The sequence below is a fragment of the Phalangium opilio genome, unplaced genomic scaffold (genome assembly GCF_054372755.1).
Source record: "Phalangium opilio isolate 3A_F unplaced genomic scaffold, DU_Popi_V2 ptg000082l_1, whole genome shotgun sequence".
Lineage (NCBI taxonomy): Eukaryota > Metazoa > Arthropoda > Arachnida > Opiliones > Phalangiidae > Phalangium > Phalangium opilio.
In genome coordinates this window covers 5,580,503-5,595,594 of record NW_028324189.1, presented here as the reverse complement: position 1 = coordinate 5,595,594, position 15,092 = coordinate 5,580,503, and positions in this window count along the sequence as shown.

Genomic DNA, 15,092 nt, shown 5'->3' with positions numbered 1-15,092 from the left:
TCGTAAATGGCACTAGAGTTGGCTGGTTGGAGGCCCCGGCGCCTATCGACTATAAAGAGGCGAAAGTACAGGGGGGATTGTTGCGGGTAACTTCAAAAAGGAAGCTGTCGGACCAAAATGGTGGTTATCAATCATTCGGAGAGGTCGGGGGTCGAGCGCCACACTAAAAGTACCTTACCCTCCCCGCCTGTACGGGATGGCGAAACGAACGTGGTGTTGAAAATGGCTGACATCTCAATAGGAGACGTTTGGAACAATGAAGCGGCGAGCATCAAAGTGACGATTTAGCCTGCCTGCCTGCCTGCCTACTCGCTTGCCTTTCAGCTCTATGGGCTGTAGGCAATGTCAAGAATATTTTTCGACAGAGGAGATCCTTATCGTGAAATGAGGGATGGGACATTACGGTATAGACCACCTTTTGACAACGACATCCCGGACGGACAAAGAACAACGACGACAACATATTCTATAATCGTAGTTTGACAGAAGAGCGTGAATAGAAGTAAAACCAACTACGAAATAAAACTGAGAGTGTACAGTATTGTACAGTATGACGAGCGTGTAGTTCCTTTCTTCAACGTATCGAATAATATATGCCATAAGAGAAGCAAACACCACAGGGGCGGACCGCCACCGGAGGCTCTTTTCCTCGCGCCAAGAAGCACCGCTAGAGGCAGTGCGAGTTGGACAGCCTTCCACGTGTAGTGAACGCTGGCTCCATCTGGTGTTGCATCTTGGCGTGATGAAAATAGCCTCCTAAGGCAGCTCTGCCCCTGTGCGTTAGTTTCTCTACAAGTATTTAATTAAAAATAAAATACTGATACCGCACTATTCCTGAGTCCTATTTACTTAAATAAAGATAGTTAGTGCCAATTATAATTAAATTAATGTTCTTTAAAACAATAATTGAAATAATAACATTCATTATAACCACTCCCATTGCCGAAATCCATCTAAATTACTGAAAAATCAAGGATGAGCAAGTTGCTGGGAGGCGCCATTTTTTTTGGTCTTTCGAAACTTGCTGAAATTTTACAGGAAATGATTTAAAACTTGATTGTACAAGAAAAAGTTACAAAACATTTCTAAGCCTTGGTTAAAATTTTATGAATTAGTGACCTAAAGTAATATAATTCAGTATTAGACTATAGCTTATAGTTAGGTATAAGCAAGCTCCAGATTTGACTGATTCCCAAGGCCTGAAGTACTTTTTCAGCCTCATATATTGAGGTTAAATTTAATTTGGTTACCCCAATGATGTGCATTAGGTTGATCCTGAGAATAAATATGCTTCAAACAGGTATAAAGCCTCTGTCAAACAGTTTCAAGCGTTCAACATGATAACAGAGATGACTGTTATTCTTAGAGCACGAGTTCGTAAATGTGTTTCCAGGCGTATTTCTTTCGACAGTGTATAAATTATGGTGAACTAATATAAGCAATTGTAATACGATACTTGAAAAGTAGCTCCTGTCATATCATCCTCGCCCTTCTATCGGATCCGATCAAATTCATCTCAGAAAAAAAAATTAAAAATAAACGATTTCAGAAGTTTAGGTCTTCACCTTAAAATAAAAATCAACCTCATTTGTACCATAAATGAAAATATACCGTGCGAAAATAGCAAACGCAAATAGAAATTTCAGAGAGTGAGGCATGCAGTCCGTTGCTTCGAATCCACCGAGTATCAGACATTCACCACCACCAGTTGTTGCACATCGATGAATGTACTTCGGTTAAAGTTCCTATAGAGGAAGCGTTATCACGCTCTAGCTAACCTGTCAGAGTCGATAATTCGTTTGCTACGCCCAATCCAGAACTGATTTTATATTGACGTTTAATACGCTGATCGAAAAAAAAGAATACCACCACGAATAAAAAATAAATGTTAAGAAACAAGATTGGCAAGGCTTTTTTGACACGTGAATTTTTAACCTTCTAAATCAAAGCAGTGTTTTGTGGCCATTTTCTGGCGACCCACATTCTAGGAAACGTTTTTGTTTTGTATTAAAAATATTGAACACACTATGTGATAATTAAACATTGATAATTAAAGCAAATAATAAGTTTGTTGGAAAAAATTAAAACACAAAATCGAACACAGAGCACAATATCATTCACAGATTGCTCTGGAACGTTAATTTTTCTTCCCCGCCAAATTATCTCTACATACTTAACGAGTGACAAGTATTTGCGATCGGATCTCGAGCCGAGATCATGAGTGGTAAATGGTAAACGAAAATATGAACGTGATCTGGTCTAGATCAACACATAACACCCAATACTTTTCAGAGAGTAGTCATTAGATGAAGACATTGCGCTATTAATTTCTCGGTAGTCCATAAACCAATTTTAATTTGCTTAAATTTCGATTCATATCTGACATCTCTCTGTTGGACAATGTTTGAGTTCATTACAACGGCAATGGAGGTCGGACGACTATCAAACGCGTATAACCACTTGTTTATAATAGGAGCGAGGCCATGAAATGTAGACAGATGACAGATACAAGAGCGGGGAACTGACAGAATGGATCGTTAGAACACGGAACTCATATCTTTCATGGGACTGGATATAATGTGCAATTTCAATCTGAGGAGTTTAATTTCGGATGTCAGATGTCGCTTAATACTAATCGCGTACATTTTCGGCAAAAAAACCAAAAGTGCAGATACCATTATTGCACATTTTCTCAAAAGCGTGCAGAATTTAAAGGGTATGCGAATTTAAAATTTCATATCATATTTTACCACGAAGGTGGTAATATGTTACACTTTCAAGTCTCTACTTACAAAATATCAAGTTTTTAATATAATTGAACCAAAGTTTCTATTTTTAAAATCCATTGAAAAATCACGAAAACTCAGTTTCGATATATCAACAATTTTGTCTTGTCGAGCTTGTTTGCCCGTTTTATGACATCACTATGATGTGAGTAAAAAGCGCGGGAATCCTATACGCGCGAAACCTAACTATTTTTGTGAATTCATTGGCTGCCAAAAAAAGGTGCTCAGTAAACGCTGTTTTTCCCTGTCCCTTTTCAAACATAAACGATCCCTGGCTGTTCACTTTCAGTCGAGCTAAAGCAATATAGGTTTAGTATTATTTGTAAGCAGCACACGTATTACGCGTGAATTTTGCGCGCCTCAACAACTCTGGTCAGGGCTAGCTGCGGTGGTGCGCTACACCCTGTAGCGTGTACGCGTCAACGTCCTTTTAATAGTCGTTGCCGTCGTCTCTATATAATAAGGGACGGACGCCTTTGATTAGTATGGATGACGAGAAACAAGATTCCAATCTCTCACTGACATTTTCATTACGAAAATAAATTGTCATGCCATAAATTTCACAAACAACACTTTTACGTTTATTGTTTTTGAAAAACGCCTTCTCCTTAACTCCCCCTACCACGTAACAAATTATAAATTTATTGACAGCTCAAGAAACATAGCAAAAATAAGTATGACATTCAATGTAATACGTTATTGGAGGTGCGTAAAATTAATATCCCCCAGCAAAGTAGTTATTTGTCAAACCAGCGACCCCTGGTGAGAAAGAGTCAATTGGTGAATATGTTTTAGGCAAATATAGAAATGTTTATATAGAATGTTCATGCTTCGAACGCTCAAGTTAGGCGATAATAAAATTTGTGTGGAAAAAACAAGAGAGCGTCCCGCCATCTCACGCTAATAAACGGAACTATTAGTATTATTATTAGTAATGTTCCCACTAGTCAAAACCCATTTTTCAAAATATTCCTCCAGTAGGATTCTCATGAGATTTCAAAATATTTAACAAGTAAAGAAATCCATAGCTTCCTTTCAAAATTGTTACACTATAGCGCATATATGTCGCGGTCTATCAAATACAAATATAAAGCTATCTGGATCTTCTGTGCCCTTTAGTGCATTTACCGCCACCTGGTTGAGTTTTTGTAACTAACTTAATGAATACTTGTATATAGAACTCTATTTTTAAATCGACGCTTTGCCTTTAATTGTGCAGGTGGTCTGCTAAAACTAATCTCTCTTCACCGATCAAGAAACTTTGCTAACGACAATTTGAAAAACACGACGTTGTACGTGACAGGAACAACTCCATCATTTTCAAATAATGGGATGGTTGAGAAACTTCTAAAAAACTATGGCTTAGGATAAGTTCAACCACAAAATAAATACAACTCCAAGGTACCAACTTTTTTTCGCAATAGGTCTGAAAGTTGTGACGTAGAGCTTCCATAGATCCCCAGTCAAATCGATAAGGGGGACTGGGACTATGGCGCGCCAATAATTAGGCACTTTATAACTTCTCCCTAGTAAACTAGATATCGCTCCTTGATATAATCTTAAAAATTACTTAGTTTCAATGGAAATTACATAACTCGGTAGAGGATAGTTAGCGCCGAAAAAGAAGGCAATTTGAGTGGGTAATTTACCAGTAATCTGCTTAGTAAATAAAATTTACGTTAATTTTATATTTTTCTACTATTGAGTCCTCAACCGCGCACCTTAGCCTGGTAGTCAGTCATGTCACGAAATGTGCTCGTTCATTTTATTTGTATTGGGTGTTTAACACGCGATAATCTCATTGTTCATTCGAGAAATCTTATATTTTTAACATTATAATTTTCCAAATGATGAATTGGCGCCGATATAACGACTTCCAGACAGTAATTGCCTCCTCCTTTTTAAATAGATACACCGGACGTCAACTCATGCGCGACGTTATTACTGTAATGTAAAATAAGATTCACGCGTGTTCCATTTAAAATTTTAAACTAAAAGTAAAGCTTTAACCAAAGGCAAATAGAAATAAATAGGAAGTGAGAGTGGATGAAAGACTTTCCTAGATTATTTAGAGTACTATTTTCTATAAATCTTTGAAGTCCAAAAGCGTTCTCTGATTGGTTGAGATATCATGACTCGCTTTTGTGCAACATTCTATGACACGTGTTGTGCAAATTTCTCAGAATAAATTGTCTGCCCTTTCGGAAACTGCTCTTATAGCTTCCAATTCCTTAGAGTATCACCGTTGTTGCTGTATATTGATTTTGTAAGACATGGGCGAAGTCAGGATTTAGATGGTTGAGCAGAACTTTTAGAGAAGTTGTTTTATGGAAGCCGGTATTATCAAAGGCTGCCGTTTTTCTGCTTTTTGACGGCTTTTTACGAGAGGCAATTAAATTGTTAAGAAAGATATAGGCTAATAAAATGAAAGCGGCGATGCAACAACCAGAGCCCAGATTTCGATAAGCGACAAGAAAATCGGTGCGCGAAACGACGGCCTCGAGAATAAACACCAGTATGAATCAATTCAATTCGATCATGAATATTAAAGTAGAATTCAGTTCGTCACACCATACGTTTATAAGATATGTAATGCTAGAGTCTTACTAGGAGACCTAGTTCGAGAACGACACTCGGTTGTGCACAGTCCATCTTAATATTTAGTCTGTACTAAGCCTTTGACAGCGCCTCACCAGACGTCACTTTACGAGAGTCTATGACTACGTCACTTCATGACAAGCTCCAGTTTGTAACCAGTGACAAACCTATGGCCAACATAGCTTATGAAATTTTGATGCCTGCGCTGTAGTCTTTTAGTGTCATGAAAGTTCGCAGAGACGGCAATGTATGTTCCGATACCAATGGTTGCCTATCCCCCATTTTACGTGGAATAGGTCTATCGATCAAAGTTACCTTTTTCGCGCTAAAGCCAAAAAATCGCCGCGAAAAATTCTGCAAAACAGGAAATTTCCCGCAAACTGGCAAGGCATGTAGAAGAAATTGAATTGCAAAAAGGTTAATGTTACATTCATGGACAAGTGTAGGCCACCTTCGAGATTAAAATTACAAGAAATAAAGAGAACCGATAACTAATGCAAAACTAATTCCCGTATCTGAGAAATATATTAAGCCCGAGATCTTAATGTTATAAATAACGCGCGCAATCTGTTGGGTTAGTTACACTCGGAAAAAGCCGAAAGACGCTATCTGAAAAGCTATAAAAAGAGCTACTTAAAGGCCGTAAATCTTCGGTAATAAAGATTAAATTATGGAACAGCGTTTCGCCAAGTAAATGCTTGGCAAAGAGTCACGTTGCCCCTTCTCGCAATTACTTACAGATTGATAGCGACTGATTTATTTCCTTTTCACAGAGTGGAACAGATTAGGCGAACACTTATTTAAATGTCAGGCCTATGACACTATACGTTAAAAGCTGTTCAAGGGGCTCACCGGCGCTGTTGGGGGGAGACCGCCCCAGGGGGAAAACACCCAGCTCTTTGGCCATAAGGAATGGCGCCACCGTCGCGGTGGGCGGGTAAGCAATATGCTAACCAACAGTTTGACCCCCCCTTCACCCCAACAGCTCCGGCCAGCCCCTTTAATAAGAGTGAGGGACACATGGTTTCACGATAGCGACATTGTACTCAAAATAAGGGTAGGTCTGATCTGTTCCACTCTGTAAAACGTTGTTGCAGCGCACTTTGGTGGATTTCATTAAAATATTTGGTTATTTCAAAAATCCCCTTTAATTACGAAGCTGAAACAAGTTTTGCTAAAACGTTACCTTTAGCATTAGCATTAGCATTAGGAATACATCTATTTCTTCGTATACTTGGAATAGTCATAGACCCTATCTGATTGAAGATAAGGGGAAGGGTTTAAAACGTTGTTAAACCGCCCACTCCTCCTTCCTTGCGTTTCATTGGCTATTCACCCCAGATTTATTCGTTCACACAACACAAAGATTCGATAAAAACGAGTTTTGCTTCGCAGTCCTTAAAAAACTGCATTTATACACAATCCTTGGTGAGACTTTTTCAAACCCAAAACGGGGGGGGGCAGAAATTAGAAATTATTATACGTATTGCAGTTTGAAATTAAGTTTAATCGATATGGGAAATTTGGTTTTAATCGCGTAGTTCAAACATATGTTATGATTAAACATTTTACAACAAAAACGGGTATAAATGCGGCGGAGTTTCGAGATTTATTTAGATTTTCACGTAAAAACTTATCCGTGACAAATAATTAAGGCGAACAAATACAAAATGAGCTTTTAGCATTTTAATTTTTCAGGGTGGAACAGATAAGAACACTTATTTAGTACAGGCAAGTCAGAGCGTTGCGCGCAATATAGTAATAAATTTCGTTTCGTCCAACGTTTATGGATTCCACCATTATGATAAAAATTTATTATTTTTATTAAAAAAAAAAAATATATATATACTTATTTTCAAAATTCCCGTTAAACTTGTCTCTAACGCGAAGGCCTAAATCATAAACTTCTTATAGGGTTTTACGGTCAACTAACAATATTTCCAAATATATACTCCACGGGGATTCCCCGATATTCGGAAGGGGAACGCGCGCGCGCGGCGGCACCTTTGAGCTTTGAAGTCTGGGCGCAAGCGCGGTGGGGTTTCCCAGCTGCGAGTCTCTCGGCTAAACTTCAAGGATGCCGCTTTAACAGTGCAGATACTACATACCAACGGGTTGGGAACTCCCTTCAGAAGGGGTTTCCCCAAGAATGTAGCATTCCCCAGACAGGCACAATAGAAGCCGCCATTTTGGGAATGCGGAAAAATGGTACCGGAAACAGACGAGATAGAATGCGGAAAGATTACGTAACACTTCCTTTTTAGCTCCATCCACAATTATATCGTCATGACTGACTTATAATTTAACGCCCAGACCGAACCGCTTTACTTAGGAAGTTGAAATTTCGCAGGGACGTTATTCTTAACTAGTAGATGATCATTAAGAAATATTTTTGAAATCCGCCGCCATCTTGAAAAATGGAGGCCATCTTGCTATTTACGTTAATCGCGTAGTACTTATTAAGTATATGATTGTAACGAACCTTTAGCCCAATAGACGCGCGACAATTCTGACCAGAGATTTTTAGAAACGCCGCGTTTATACCCGTTTTTGTTGAAAAATGTCTAATAATAACAAATGTTTGAACCTCGGCTTGTTCTCACGTTACAGATAGAAGGCAAGTTCTGTTTTTCAACATGCAGCGTCACTTTGCCAATTTTAAGTACTATACATATCTGATAGGATAATCATGGAAAGTTTCCTACACTTCGCGTCCACTTCGTTATTTTCTTTAAAGACAGCGCTTCTGACCCCCGCACCCTGTGCTCGTAAATTTTTGAGGCTGTAAACATTTATAGAATGTTTCCTAAAAATGGCCGCCGGATATTTTCTTGTCAGGATACAAAGTTTTATCGCTTTTATGAGTAAATCTTGAATAAGACGAGAGTCCCCCTGCCTTTCTTCGAAACAAGGGCGGCTTCTACACAAGACGGCGGCACACAACTTCGAGTGCTCCAGATTAAAGACTTCGTACGAGATGGTGTTCAGGTTCAAATTTCTCAAAGTAGAAATTGGCCAATGTTAAACGAAAAACCTTTTTAAGAACGTGGAAACAAGGTATAGCCAGCTCTGATGATTTGATGTTGTAATTTTCATAATTAAGGGAGGAGCCTATTTTGATACTTTACAGGCGCCCTCTATGGGCTACCTTAATTAAAAAAGCTCTCTTTGACCTTGTAGCCTTGCGATGGCGCTTGAAGGAATTACCTAGAAATTAAGAGGTCACAATTTTCAACAGAAAAATGAGAGTTCATGGTACCAGCATGGATATGCATAAATACTACGTAGTGGTTGAAGTGTTTTTTTAAATATGACCAATTTACCATTAATGCCGATACATCATGATGACACTTCGTCCAATTTGAACATAACTATAAGAATGAATCATAATCAAAGATTGTTTGAGAGGGAACGTCGGTTTCCTTTCAAGCCATTGTTTACGTATTCTTTTATTGTCGTCATAACAGTGTTTTACAACATCGAAAGGAAGGCGCTACTTGCGGCGGCTGATAGTGGACGCTACATGTTTGTACATACATACCAAGAGCTAACAACGATTTTGTCTATTTTCGAAACGTCTTTTATTTTTCTTATGGAGCTTTGATGAATGACCGAGAAACGTTTCTGCTGCTCCCGATTTGAATCTCTTTCAAAATTATCACACGTAAATATAGAAATAATTTTCCGCCCCCACCCATTCATAAGTAACGTAATAACATTACGTATGACACTTAATTACTATTGCCGTAAGTAAGGTTAGTTCCCATGCTAAAGATGGAGTTTGCGTTTAATCCCAACTTGTTTTCGTTTGCTACGTCGCCTACGATCTACTTACAGCCTCACATTCTGTTACTTATATTTGCGTGTACTGTGATTTCAACTGATGTGTTTTTATATAAAATGAAAAAAAAAAATCCATAATTTCCTGAATATTTGCCGCTTGGCGTAAACTTTAGCAATTTTAATTGAACAGAGTGTGGACAGTAGTAATCAGTCTTCGACTCGAAGGAAGTGGAAAATGATAGAAAGGGGGTGAAGTCTAATTAGTTATTAAAATACTTTTTAATTACGCTTCGTTACGTCATGCCCCGACTCGCGAATAAAAGGAAGGACCCCTCCATCCGCGAGGGGTTCAACCTCTGATTAAAAGGTAATTAAAGCCAAACGGAATTCGCCTGATTTTAGGGAAAAGAATAAACGTGATTGATTTTTAAGTATAAGTAACGTAATAACAATAAGTATGAAACTCTTCATTGCAATAATGCAAGATTCCTTAAAGGGAGGGTGAAGTGGTAATCGAGTGATTTTCTTATGGTATCCGGAATTCGTTCTTGGTGTAAATCATATTTTACTCACAATCACTCATCCATTAACGTATTTTACAGCGCTGCATACTTATAGTTGTTACGTAACTTTTGACTTAACATTTTCGCTTCAACAAACCAAAAACCCCGAGAATTTTTTTTTGTTGTCCAACAGTGCGCGTTGAAACTTCCTCTTCGTTCAAAAATGAAAAATGTATCGGAAATGTAATTTAGAAAACATTTGGGTGAAGAAGCCAAAACTGGGGACAAAACCGAGTGGTGCAAAGTCTTCAATAATACCGCCGCGCGTCTCGTTCGATACTAATTAGCAGTCTCCCACCCCTAAAACCAGCTTGGAGAAATTCAACAAGGAGCAGTTCTCACAACTTCCCTCTTTCGTGTTTTCGATCCGCTTCAATATTTAATTCTTTCAGTCTCAAAGTTTGTGTTATTACGATACATGGACGAACCAATACTGAAGATATCGATGACGGCCCATAGAGCCCCATATTAAGCGACTAAACAACCAATGTTAAGCTTGATTCCTTTTATCCCCAAAAGTGCACTAAAACAACTTTTAGTGATAGCATTAGTTCATAAGATATGTTCCATAAGTTTGTCACTGGCTGCTGAGAGCTTGTCATGAAATGACGTAGATGAAACGTCACAGACTCTTGTAAAGCTACGCCTGGTGAGGCGCTTTCAAAGGCTTAGGACAAACAAACTAAGAAGATGGACTGTAAAACCGAGTGTAATTAATTCTCGCTTGTCGTTCTCGAACTAGCTCGAACTGAAAGTCCTTAGCATTACGAAGCAAAGGTATTGTCATGCTTATGAAACATACCTTATAAACTTATGATAGAGATTCATGTTTCACTGAAAACCTTTTTTGTCACACTTAAATCTATTTTGTTACTCAACTAATTTAATTAAAAATAAAATGCTTAAACATTAGAAGAATCATAATTAATTTAGGTTCTTTTTAGTTGTCGCACTCGTTTTTTCGCGTCTCGCCCAATTTCCTCAATGAAAGATCAATTTTTCAGGAGCGGAATTCTTTTGTAGTTGGAGCTTGGTTGTTAGATAATTAAGCGAGGCCAAAAGCAGAAGCCTCATTCGGCCGAATAACGATTTAATTTCGCCTGATAATAAGGTGTTTCTCCCTTTCGGAAGAAGTCACCAGACGAACGCAATCACTAATTTGGGCGGCTTCATTCAACTGAGTCTCGACTTCCTGTAACGGTAAACGTGACAGCTAGTGATAATGTCATCGTGTCAAATTTCGTTCTAGATTTGTTTCGATTTAGTAAAACTATTACTGTCATAGCAAACTAGATTGATATTTTTTATACGTCAAATTACCTAGTCACTTATTCCTAACACGTCAAGGGCACTTTATAGTGAAGTCAGCCCTAAATATATTATAGAAAAATATTTTTTGAGAAGTCAACCCCAAGTGTAATATAGAAAAATATTGTTCGAGAAGTCAACCCCAATATAGAAAAAATATTGTTCGAGAAGTCAACCCCAATATAGAAAAATATTGTTCGAGAAGTCAACCCCCAATATAGAAAAATATTGTTCGAGAAGTCAACCCCCAATATAGAAAAATATTGTTCGAGAAGACAACCCCCAATACAGAAAAATATTGTTCGAGAAGTCAACCCCAATATAGAAAAATATTGTTCGAGAAGTCAACCCCAAATAAAATATAGAAAAATATTGTTCTAGAAGTCGACCCCAAATAAAATATAGAATAATAATGTTCGAGAAGTCGACCCCAAATAAAATATAGAATAATAATGTTCGAGAAGTCGACCCCAAATAAAATATTTATATTTTGGACAAAGTCAAGCCCAAATAGTCGCCCATTGGGAATCATTATAGTCACCCTCAATCAAATGAATATTGCGATGTTTTGAATTCAACCACAATAGACTAGTGGCAGCCCATGTTATTTCTCTATTGAGTATAATACAGTCAAACGTGGATTGCTGCCATTACTCTATTAAACGGGAAGCCCTCATACATGTGTGCCAAACAATCGTATTTTGGCAGTGAAATCAACCCAGAAAAGAGTACCAAAAATAGACTCGTGTGTACTGAAGTCAAAACAAAAGGCATACATAATATTAAACTCAAGAAGTCCATTGGCAGGATATGCAGATATCTGTTTCAGCTTTTCACTTAAAGGTTTTTTGTCAACAATTTATGTACCAAATGTTGGTAAATTGCAAAGTTTTGGATAATGGAGATCGTAAATCATGACACGATCACTTGCTTGGAAAGAAAGAATTTCCTCTTACAAAAAAACGATAAAAAAGGCAGGGCGAGTTTGAGAAAGCTTGCGGTAAAGGCGGACGTATCATTAATCATCGGATGGGTTTGAAGTTATAGCAAGGGCCACCCGCTAATTACCCTAATATTTAAATTTCGCTGGCCTTCCACGGTTTCACCCAATCGGCAAATTTCTGTCAAACATTTGTCACCGCCACGCTAACTTTTCTTTTAGAACCAAAAGTGGAAAAGACATATTCTCCTTAATGGCCACAAATTTAAAATTTCATTAAAAAAAAGACATTTTATGTCGCTAACTACATTCTTTCATTTCTCTAAAGGCGGCATCATATCTTATGTTTATTTCAGAAAGTTGCTTGTTCGCACTTTATGCAAACATAAGTTAATAAGATATGTTCACCATAAGTTTGTCACTGCATGGTTACAAACCTCAGCTTGTCCTGAAGTGACGTAGGTGAAACGCCATAGATTCTCGTAATGCGACGCCTGGTGAGGTACCAGGGGAAGGTTTTTTGAAGTGTTTGGTTGAGTTCCTCAAAGTTGGGCCCGCGAATTCCGACCTGTTAAGCGAACGAATTTATTGCGAGGACCACACACAGAGGAAAATATTCTTTTGAAACTGGCTAGTGTTAGATCCGTGTTTCCAAATGTTGGCAACGAGGAGAATGCATCTTCATGTGTCGAGAACTGCAATACATCAATCCAACCGGTCACGTGGCCATTAAAATTCGTCTGCTCTTGATATTTCGTGATAATTTACCAATGATTTATTGTGGGAAGGACCACGCAGTGAGAGTGTAGTTATAGTTATTGTTTTAAGATAATAGAGATTGTAGATTTGTAGTTTATTAATACTTTGAGACTGAAATCGAAAGCTTTCAAATTTTTTTTTAAATATTTAACTTGGTCTTTAGCTTATAGTTCCGATTTATTATTTCAGTCGCTGAAGAAAGTAAATTTCATTACTATGACATTACAGAAGAAGTGTTACCGTTCCGTTGATACTTTACAATTTAAGATAAGGCCTATTGAGAACCGTGCTTTTGGCTACGAATCTTCAGATGTAGGGGCAGTACTGTAAAACTGAGAAACTAGACTTGCTTGTTCAACTTTAGTTACCAACCAGAGCAGGCGCAACAATACTCGCTCTGACCCGAAATAAATCTTTCAAGGCCCATTTAAGTAAAATGGTACAACCTTAAGAAAAGTAATTCTTTACCTCAAGGTGTGCAATTTATCTTTTCTGGCGGACTCTGCTAGCGAACTTCACGACACCCAAAACTATATAAAGGTAATCAACCAGTGATCATGACAAACTTTCAAAATGTCACAACGACCACAAACTTAGAATTACGACCATAACTGAGAAGAGCTATGCTTTTTTTAACATGAAACATGTAATGCTAGAATAAAAGGTACCCGACATCGCCTGCCAGCAAGTCAAATGTCAGAACATTATTATTACTATTCGGGCGGACATTTTAAAAAATGACGACAAATCGAACCCCAAAAGTCAAATATAAAACAAAACTTTTTTTACTAATGATACTACGCATTCCGATTTAATTAAAAATCAATTAGGTGTTTTCTCGCCCGTATATTTGAACACGTCTTACATTTTTGACATTATCACTTGGCATGCACTGCTCAAGAGTGTAAAGATAAGTCCTATTATCTGGGAAATGATTTATTTAGAATCTTGATGTATTTTATTGGTATAATTCGGTCGTCTTTCCCGTACTTGTTCCGAAATGTACTCCCAGAAATTCGTATGACCAAACAAATTCAAGACACAAAAGACCGCGTTTCGCCCATATACAGAAATAAGCTAGCGGGAACTCTAATCCCCTAGCTAAACTGCATTTGAGCGACAGAAGAGCATCGACTAAAGTAAGTCTGAAATTAATTCCTGTAGCGCGTTTATGTGATGAACGGGTTTCAGTTGTCCCGTAATATCAAAGCCATTCGAAATAACAGAAAATGAGTCATAGAGTGGGTGAAAGCCCACTTGAACACCAATCTGTTCACATTGGCTTCTAACAACAACACCATCTACTGGACATTCGTCTGTTCCACACAAACACCAATCTGTCCCATTTGCTTCTACTCCATATTAAGGGAAAATAAATGGGGAGATAACATTCCACTTGACTCGGAGAGGTAATATTTTGGTTTTCCCAACTTGTCATTTCTACGTGACGATAAATTCCGTAGTGCGAACCTAGTGATAGTGAATGTAATTCGGTTTGCCCGCGTACTCACCCTAGTATTCATACGCACGATATTTGAAACAGATAGTAGTACATTGCTTCACTATCCGGGCTTTATGGCTCAATTGGCTTCCATGTTTTAAAATGGCGGCCCAAAAAGTGGTATGACGTTGACAAAAACAGTAAATCCTTTGCGAAACAAGGTACTTAGTGCCCGAAACCTTTAGGAATCACGTATCACACAAAATTCAAACCGAGACTTCAACTGATAAACTTTTAATTCCGCAAGATAGCGCCATCTCGTATTTTTGCTTTTTATACCGTAGGGTTTAAAGCCACCTCGAATCGTAAATCTGATTTTTTGGAAGAGAATGACTCTTTTGAATCTTTTGAGTGTCAATGCGTCCTTTTATTCGAAGGAAACCCGCCAACCATATTTCAACTTATATCTTTGGACCTTTTATCGCCATTCGACCTGTAAGAACTAACTTATAACTCAAAGTAAATGCTTATTTACGGCCATAAATATTCTGACCACGAACCCGATTCCCCAACGCAGACAAAAACTTCAAGTTAAACCGACGTGTCAACTGACAGCCCGAAATTTCAAATAAAACTTAATATTAAAAATACCTTTTCTTGAAGTTATCAGAGGACAATTATGAGATTTTATAGGAATAGCCCCTTCCAAAAAATTTTGAAAAAATGTTCTTAGTCTGAGTCAGTTCAGTTCTTCCTACAAACAGGAAGTAGTTTCCCCGCATAGCCTAGTTCACAACCTAGATATGACGTTTTTTAGCTCCAAGTGCGCATGCGCGAAGAACTTAAACAACAAGATGCACAAGGCAGTCAAACTTTTTGGAAGGGGCTATTATAGCACCAATGAAATCCCCGCA